The sequence below is a fragment of the Tachysurus vachellii genome, chromosome 23, assembly GCF_030014155.1.
Source record: "Tachysurus vachellii isolate PV-2020 chromosome 23, HZAU_Pvac_v1, whole genome shotgun sequence".
Classification (NCBI taxonomy): Eukaryota; Metazoa; Chordata; class Actinopteri; order Siluriformes; family Bagridae; genus Tachysurus; species Tachysurus vachellii.
Genome location: NC_083482.1, coordinates 2,688,435 through 2,697,671, shown reverse-complemented (window position 1 = coordinate 2,697,671; position 9,237 = coordinate 2,688,435). Strand labels below are relative to the sequence as shown.

Below are 9,237 nucleotides of genomic sequence, written 5' to 3'. Positions count from 1 at the left end.
AAATGGGGAGAGAAAGAGGAAACAACAGACAAAGCAGAGGCTTGGATGTTGAGACAAACAGGATAGACAGACAAAGGAGAGAGAGACAGACAAAGAAATAAGGAGAGGCCAACAGATAGAAAGAAATGTGATAAAGTAACTTGACAGTTGATGCTTCTAAACTAGTTACACAATGCACTATGACCTCCACAGTGTTAACTTACCACAGGTACTGTGATGATTTGGTTCACACAGCAGGATAAATCGGATTTATGTCCCATTTCAAACCAGTTTGTTCAGATTTCAACGCTCATCTATCTTGACACGTAGAAGGTGAAGTAACTCATTAGAGACAGGTAGAATTTTCCATGGCTTATGTTATCTAAAGAATCAAACAATTCCCCAGTTTAGTCCCGAACTATTTTTATGTGTAGAGCTTCATGTTTGTCTGGTTTCCCTACACATCCCAAAAATCCTGGACTGGAGTTTATTCCAGCCTTACACCCAGTGTTCCATTGATAAAGTGATAAAGTGCTTACTGAAGATGAATAAACATTTTTTAATAATGAAAGCGGTGGGCGCGGTGGCTTAGTGGTTAGCACGTTCGCCTTACACCTCCAGGGTTGGGGGTTCGATTCCCGCCTCCACCTTGTGTGTGTGGAGTTTGCATGTTCTCCCCGTGCCTCAGGGGTTTCCTCCGGGTACTCCGGTTTCCTCCCCTGGTCCAAAGACATGCATGGTAGGTTGATTGGCATCTCTGGAAAATTGTCTGTAGTGTGTGAGTGAATGAGAGTGTGTGTGTGCCCTGTGATGGGTTGGCACTCCGTCCAGGTTGTATCCTGCCTTGATGCCCGATGACGCTTGAGGCACAGGCTACCCGTGACCCGAGGTAGTTCGGATAAGCGGTAGAAAATGAGTGAGAGAGAGTGAGAGAATGAAAGTCTAACTGTAAGGTCAGAAATTATTTTGTAAAGGCACGGGCGCTCTCTAGCGGACATAAATAAGATGACATGTAATTCCTGAACTGTACGCAAGACGGCACTCGAACACTTAAGACCCAATTTTATACCGGTTAGACTACAAAGCACTATACAATTAATACAGATTTCTAATCTCCAATTTACTTTTTACTTTTGAAACACATTTTAAATAAATAAATAAATAGAAAAATGAAATTTATTAAGTTTTTTTTTTAAATCTAATACAAATTAAATAGAATAAAATTACTTTTGCTATTTATGTTTTGTTGCATCCTGCATACCTGAGTCTGAGTTTTAAAAACAGCAGCATCCTAATAATCTCAGCATGCATGTGAGTCTGTGCATTGATGTGTTATTATTTTACAGCCCGAACAGACACGTGTACTGAGTGTAATGAATCGCTTCAGTCACATGGATCACTGTAGTTGGTTTTTATTTAGCCTGCAGGATTGTTTACAAATGAGCTGGCTGCTTCTCTTAGGGCTTTTGGCCTGACTGTCATTACTGTTTTACAAGACAGCCAACAGAAGAGGTGTGTCTGAGTCGTCTTGACCGTGGAAATGAACAATAAACACTGTAGGACAGTTTCGTTCTGCAGTGGTACTTTCATCAGCCTCGTGTTTAATCCACTAAATAAACTACTTAGTGAAGATGTTGGTATCTTGCTGTTATTGAACAGTTTTTTTCGGTGGTGTGATGAAGTGGAGTTACTGTTACCATGAAGATGATGTTGTATCTTCACATAATGCCACATCTTTCATTTATTTCTTACAACAGTTTTCTTTTCTAATTACATGTGGTTATATTTAAAGTTTAATGTTTGTGAGAAACAGCAGTTATTATTATTATTAGCACCTCTGTTATAAAAGCGAGAAGCAAAATGGGGCAATCTGTTACCAGCTAAAAGACTGATTTGCTCCTTCATAACAACTCCCATGGGTTTCCTCTGGGTTCTCAAGTTTCCTCCAGCTCCCTAAAACATGCAGGTAGGCCGATCAGTGATTCTAAACCAAAGTGTGTGTGTGTGTGTGTGAGAGAGTGAGTGAGTGAGTGTGTGAGAGTGTATGTGTGTGAGTGAGTGTAAGTGAGTGTGTGTGAGAGTGTTTATGAGTATGTGTGTGTGTAAGTATATGTGTGTGTGTGTATGTGTGTGTGTGTAAGTGAGAGAGAGTATGTGTGTGTGTGAGTGTGAGTGAGTGAGAGAGTATGTGTGTGTGAGTGAGACAGAGTGTGTGTGAGTGTGTGTGTGTGAGTGAGTGAGAGAGTATGTGTGTGTGAGTGAGACAGAGTGTGTGTGTGTGTGTGTGTGTGTGTGTGTGTGTGTGTGTGTGTGTGTGAGTGAGAGATGTTTTCCTCGAGGTGACTGAATAAAACAATAATGACTGTGTTTATATAAATAATAATAAACATGTTTATCTCATCTTATCTCATCTTATCTCATCCTATTCTGTTTGGTGCTGTATGATTATGTGCTTCCTGCCACATAGTGATCTTCACCGCTCGCGATATTCTGCGTGATTTCTGCGCAGCAGCTTTGGGGTTTGGAGGACGGTCTCGCGCAGCACGGCTCACTCGTCCGGTCTGTGCGCGCGAGCTTGAATGTGAGCAGCAGACTGGGTTTAAAAGTGTGCGCGAGGCTCGCAAAGTCCAGGTAACGGTGCTGTTTCTTTTTTACTGTGGCGTGTAAAGCGCGTAAATGCGCGCGTGCTGATTCGAAGCCACGCGTTACAACCGAAATTGTAACTTTGCTCGAAAGTCGCTTTCTCTTTCTTTATGCGCTCGTGCGTGGAACCAAACGCTCGCGCTGTCGCCATGGCTACGGGTGAAAATCGCACCGTTTGTGTGCATAATTTTGCTGCGCACTTTTTTTTCGTTTGTTTTTGTTTTCACGTTTTCACACTTTTCGGTGTTGTGTCGATTTATTCGGACACGGAATCTGCGGCTGATAACGAATTTCTGCCAGATTTGCAATTGTTTACAAACAATTGTGTGTACAGAGTTGCCAGATTGGGCGGTTTTACTCGAATGTCTACGTGTTTTTTTATTTACGTGACCTTAATCCGATTCGGCGTCTATGAACCGAATCGTTTAGAATATTAGCGACTCGTGCTGTGATTTTGATTCATTTGATGTGGAGCTTGTTTTTATTTGATCAGATTTTCTGATGTAGTTTTGCTGAAATCACGTGTTGTTGTTGTTATTATTGTTATTATTGTTATTGTTATTATTATTATTATTATTATTATTATTAAGGGTTCAGATGGAATAACTGAAATGATGTAATTAGGTGCTAATTAGTGGTGGTGTTTATTTTAGATGTGTATGTTGAGGTGAGGGATCTTCTGGTCATGTTCTCTCTTTCTCATGACTTTCTGCAGAATAAACCATGAATCATAGTTGGACAAAAGCCACAGTGAGAGAATAATTTGGCTTGAAAGTGAAACACTGCTTTAAAGTCGACCTGAGTCACTTTCTGGCTCTGAGTCTCTCTCTTGTATTTTCACTCATATTCCTTCCCTGAATCTCTACTTCTGAGAGTGCTCACTATCTCACTCTCTGTCATACTATCTCAGTCTCTCTCTCACTCTCTCACACTATCTCAGTCTCTCTCTCTCACTATCTCAGTCTCTCTCTCTCACTATCTCAGTCTCTCTCTCTCACTATCTCAGTCTCTCTCTCTCACTATCTCAGTCTCTCTCTCTCACTATCTCAGTCTCTCTCTCTCACTATCTCAGTCTCTCTCTCACACTATCTCAGTCTCTCTCTCTCACTATCTCAGTCTCACTATCTCAGTCTCTCTCTCTCACTATCTCAGTCTCTCTCTCTCACTATCTCAGTCTCTCTCTCACTATCTCAGTCTCTCTCTCACTATCTCAGTCTCTCTCTCTCACTATCTCAGTCTCTCTCTCACACTATCTCAGTCTCTCTCTCTCACTCTCAGTCTCTCTCACTATCTCAGTCTCTCTCTCTCACTATCTCAGTCTCTCTCTCTCACTATCTCAGTCTCTCTCTCTCACTATCTCAGTCTCTCTCTCTCACTATCTCAGTCTCTCTCACACTATCTCAGTCTCTCTCTCTCACTATCTCAGTCTCTCTCACTATCTCAGTCTCTCTCACACAATCTCACTCTATCTCAGTCTCTCACTCTATCTCAGTCTCTCACTCTATCTCAGTCTCTCTCTCTCTCTCTCTCTCTCTCTCTCTCTCTCTCTCTCTCTCTCTCTCTCTCTCTCTCTCTCTCCCCCAAGTCTCTCCGGAGTCACTTTTTCTCTTGAGTCTCTTCTTTAGTCTGTCAAATCTCTCTATTTTCCTGTCTTGGACTCTCTCCTTTTTTCTTCCCCCCGTTCTCCCTCTCTTCTGGAGTCTCTCCCTGTTTTTCATTGTAATCTTTTTCTTATGTGTTTCTTTCTGTCTTGCACATGGAGCTCTGTGCATCTGGACTGTGATCCCACGGGACGTAACAAAAAATTCAGACTGTTTGTATTATCTTTCAAGCAGAAGTAGCATTTGCTCCTTTTCTCTTGGTCATGGTTTCTGTGGATTTCATTAGTAATTGCTTTATAAATATATATTTTTTATTTTTAGCCAATTATGATCATTAGAAGTACAAACATATATAAGTGCAGGAAATGCTCCAGTTACTCTCTGCTTAAAAAGTTCCAAGAGTGGGATCGGGTCATTCGAACACCTTTCCTGCACTACTGACTGAGTTATTTGGTGCTTTGCATGATGTAATAGTCACACACACACACACACACACACACACACACACACACACACACATTGGTTAAAGTTTTATATTTGGTTTTGGACTCTCAGATATTTGGTTTTGCAGTGACTGCTTAATGGCTCTTTACCACACCAGGAGTGTGTGTGTGTGTGTGTGTGTGTGTGTGTGTGTGTTTTTAGTAGAGGAAAAAAAAGAAAAGTATGAAGCCATTAGGAAAGCATCAACTCTTTATCTGAACCTGTCCAAGAGGACAGCATGACTCCATCCCCGGGTGTGTTGAGCTTATCGGAATTACACACACATACACACACACACACACACACACACACACACACATATATGGAGCCCTGGAATGGAAAGTTTTCTTTTATGTGTGAGTGTGTTGTGTTTTTATTATTTCAGCTTTCTCTCTTCCTCACGGCTCCATCTGGGTTTAATTTGTACTTCCTGCGTTCTGTTTTCTGCTCAGCTCTTCTTTGAAGGAAAGATCGTCTCTAATCACATTTGAACCGACGCGATATTAAACACCTTATTGCTCACAAACATCCTTTACAAAACAGATGCCATGCTAGCTTTAATAAAAGTCCCTTCTAGCGCGAAGTTTCCAGAAGTCAACACTGTCTGGCGAGACGTTCGTGATTGGTCAGTTTCAGAGGTTTTTAGACCCACAACACATATGATTATAAAGCCATGTTTTTGGAAGAGTTCAAGAGTAAATCAGTGCTTAAATTAGTTACAGCAGTTAGAGGGGTGTAAGGAGAAACATTCAAAGATAGCTGATGAACATTAATGGAAACCTAGCTCTTAGGGATGACCTAAAACCTTGACTGAACGTTGTCTGGATGTCTTTGAGACGTTTATGATTTACATTTACATTTAAATGCAGAACTTGCTTTTTCTAGCCGTTTCACGTTGTAGCCTATTGGACCAGCATTTAATATATGGTGTAGTAGCAGGGAGACGCCACAGGGGGGAGATATAACAGATCCTGTAGATATAATCGATCTCCATCACTTTATGACATAAAATACAGCTCCATCTAGCTACATGTAAAGACGACAGAACTGTATAGTGTGTATCACATTTCTGACCAATCAGACTGTCTCTAGATTAGTTTTTTGTCAATGTTCTGTTAATATATTGCTAGGCATGTTGAACAATGTCCTTAATGTTAGAATGCTAGCTCTTATTTTAACATTTGTTGTGCATTTCTTGATATAATTCTACTGGATAATTCTGCCATCACACAGTCACAGTACTAATGTAATGCAAATCGTGTCCATATTATCATTTAAAAAGAGACCCAAAAAAACCCTGACACATTTATGCTCTTTGGTCTAGACCAAATTTTTTTTTTTCTTCAGTTGGAAAGTTTCAGGGATTCAACATCAGCCTCGCTTCGGACTGTTGTCACATTTGAGTGATTTCTGGCCTCGATGGCTTTCCATTTTCCAATTCCGTGCATTGGGCTCTTGGAACGTTTTCACAGTTTGATATTCCAGACCTGTGATGATTTCATTTCATCTTAAACAAACCTGGAGATCTTGTTTCTCCCCGTGTGCGACTCCCTAAGGGTGTGTGTCTGTTTGTGTGTGTGTTGATGTGTGTATTCTGCCAGGTGTTTTTCCTTCTCCTTTGACAGTAACACATAAGCTTTCTCAGAAGGTTTCTTTAACGTTACAGAAAGCACCAGGTTTGTGTGAAAGAGCACTTTTATCAGCCATTTTATTGCTTGATGTCTGTTTCCATATGCGGCTCTGTAAATTTGCATTAGGGTGTGTGTGCATGTGTGACCTTCTGACCGTAACAATGACGCGTGTGTGGTGTCCCTCCTGTGAGGAAACGTTCTGTATCGTGGTGATTTGCACAAAATGAAAACGCTAAAAATAGCAGACTATATATAAAACAGCTCAGCAATCCCACCCTGCTTTAGTTCCTGTTTCACCAGACAAACAGCTGTAATGTGGATGAAACTACACTTGTTTAGCTCTTAGTGGAGAGTTCACCTACATTTGACCTTCATCTTTGACCTTCAGTGTGTCTAAGTCTAGATCCAGGCTTCAGTTAGCGCTGAACTTCATCAACTTGGAATATATCTTTTTTTGGAGGGAAAAAATATTTCCCATTAAAACATACGCCCCACCATCTAGTGGTACATTGTCATGGAACGTCCAACTGAGATCCAAACAGGGTCAAGGTCACAGCAAGTTCAAATATCTGATATTGTTTTCTTTCAGTAGATTTTCTTCTATTTGGTGTATATTTTAAGAAAATGCCAAGAATTACCAACAAGGACTACAAGGACTAAAACTGTTGGTGGCTTTCTGCTTGTTTTAGTATTGACATAGAATTCGATCCAACGTAACCACGCCTTTAAAACTGGGGTCCGTCCTAAACCCGAATAGGAATTTTTGCTTCTTTATAGATGTTTCTAGAAGTTTCCTGATGATTCTGGTTGTTTTTGGATATGTTATGTTTAGAATTTTGTAACCTTTATAGACTTTTCTAGATATTCTGTTAGAACCCTGAAATTTAGTTCTCAACCTGGTTGTGCGTTTGGTCTACCCTGAATTTTAAATACTTTTCAAGTTTCTTCTCTAGAGCTGGAAGAAAGCTCACGGATGTGAATTTCAAGATGTGAACCGAACGTTCCGAGACCCTGAATCTTTAAATGTGTTTGTGTTCGCAATAATTCTAAGAAATACTCAACATAAAAGACTAATTATTGAGTTTCTCAGCTGCAGTTGATGCTGACTGCAGGTTATAAGTATAATATTAGCAGATGAAAGTCTTTTCTGAGCAATTTTCCAACGCATCTGAGGAAAATGTTGATATTCTTGATTACTTGGTTGCGTTTGCGATGTCACTTTGCTTATACATTTACTCTATAGTAAACCTCTAATGGCTGTAAGCTAGCTGGATCAGTGACTAGCCTCTGTGATTAGCTGTCTCCTGCTTGGTGGCCATATTTCCTAAACTTCTTCAGACCATTTGACCATGTGATAAATACAAAGTTTGATTTCCTAACGCTGTTTGTTGAGTCTGCCTCAGTTGTAAACGTCTGGCACAGCGAGCGCTACGACATTCCCTAGCGTCTGCCTGCATTATGCAAATATACATAAGTGTAGGTCAGCTTTGGGAAAGATCCATTGTGGTGTGTGTGTGTGTGTGTGTGTGTGTGTGTGTGTGTGTGTGTGTGTGTGTGTGTGTGTGTGTGTGTGTGTGTGTGTGTGTGTGTGAAGGCTGGTATGTGGAGGTGTGTGAGCCTGACATGCTTTAAAGCAATGACTGGATCAGGTTTGTTACTGTAAGCTGAAATCAGATCTCTGAACCGTGCTAAGCTATGCCAGGCCTCTGGTCTGGATCCAAATATACACTGCCAAGTGGTCTGTGTGCTCTGTGTTTACGGACGGGTTTCTTTTTAGAACTTGTTTTGGCCACCTAAGATTGCCACGTTAATATTACTCGGGTTCTGTTTGACGTTGATTAGCTGATTTCTAACCAGAGCCAGCGAGCAAATCTGTACACCTGAGCCAAATATTGTACTTGTAACCCAAAGAAACTAAGAAATTAACATGAAATATTTGATGGCGCTTGGTCTCAGTTCAGTGCTATTTGAATGAATGATTATTATGTCGCTTTGTAGAAGCCAACATTCTGTTTTCCCATTTCAGCTCAGACAAAAATTTATAAAATTTAATGCGGCCTAGGGCTTTCGAGCCACATGCACCAAATTCGGATATGTTGTAGACCCTGGTCTGAAGTTTGTTGCTATTACTTTTCTAAGCGAACCGAGTACTGGTACTTCCGGTACCGGGTCTCAAATTGGCCTTTTTTCCCATAGACTCCCATTATAAAATTTGGAGGTTTATAATTCGGCAAGCTTTTGAACTATTTACACCAAACTCGGCCAGCTCCTTTAGGGTGATACTCTGAACAAACTTTTAAATTGGTGTACCGTCTGGCCTTTCGGTTGTGCCGCAGCCCCGCCCCCAAAATATGCAAAATCAAAAAACTTTTTACAACATGGACATGTGACATATTAAAAACACTCAGCCCAATGGAGGGGAACTTCCTCAGGAGTATTTGGATGATGTCACATGCTCATCTCCACTTGCCTCCAAATGTTTTGGCACCCTATCTTTCTGTACTCTTGCCTCCAAAAGTAACACTGAACCTTATGTCCACTCGCCTCCAAAAAGCACCGGCCTTTGCGAATACTTACCTCGTCAAAGCCAACATCAAAGTTTGTCGCGACAAACTTTACAAATCTAGTTAACGATTGAAAACATTCAATCAGAATGTTCAGAATTCAGAAACATTTCTCCTTCAATTTGTGGAAAATATCTTTTCTTAAGATGTATTAATGTTTATTCCTGCATTAATCTTTTACCATTTTGAATCCCGGTTTCAGTTACGTGTGTGAATATATTGTGTATATTCGAGTTCTTGTCACTTTTTTAACTATAAAGTAGGAATTAAACATTAAAGGTTAATACTAAAGTTAAAAGACAAACTTGTAAAGCTTGTGAAAAGGTTAAAAAAGTA

General features: G+C 40.4%; 1 protein-coding gene across 2 annotated transcripts in view; it reads left to right on the top strand.

The window, feature by feature from the left end:
- Positions 1-2,495: 2,495 nt before the first annotated feature.
- Positions 2,496-9,237, top strand: part of add3a (adducin 3 (gamma) a) — a 63,535-nt gene continuing 56,793 nt past the window's right edge. For both annotated transcript variants that reach the window (XM_060859552.1, XM_060859549.1), the window contains exon 1: positions 2,496-2,610. The gene's annotated coding sequence lies outside the window, so the exon portion shown is untranslated. The remainder of the gene's footprint in view (positions 2,611-9,237) is intronic.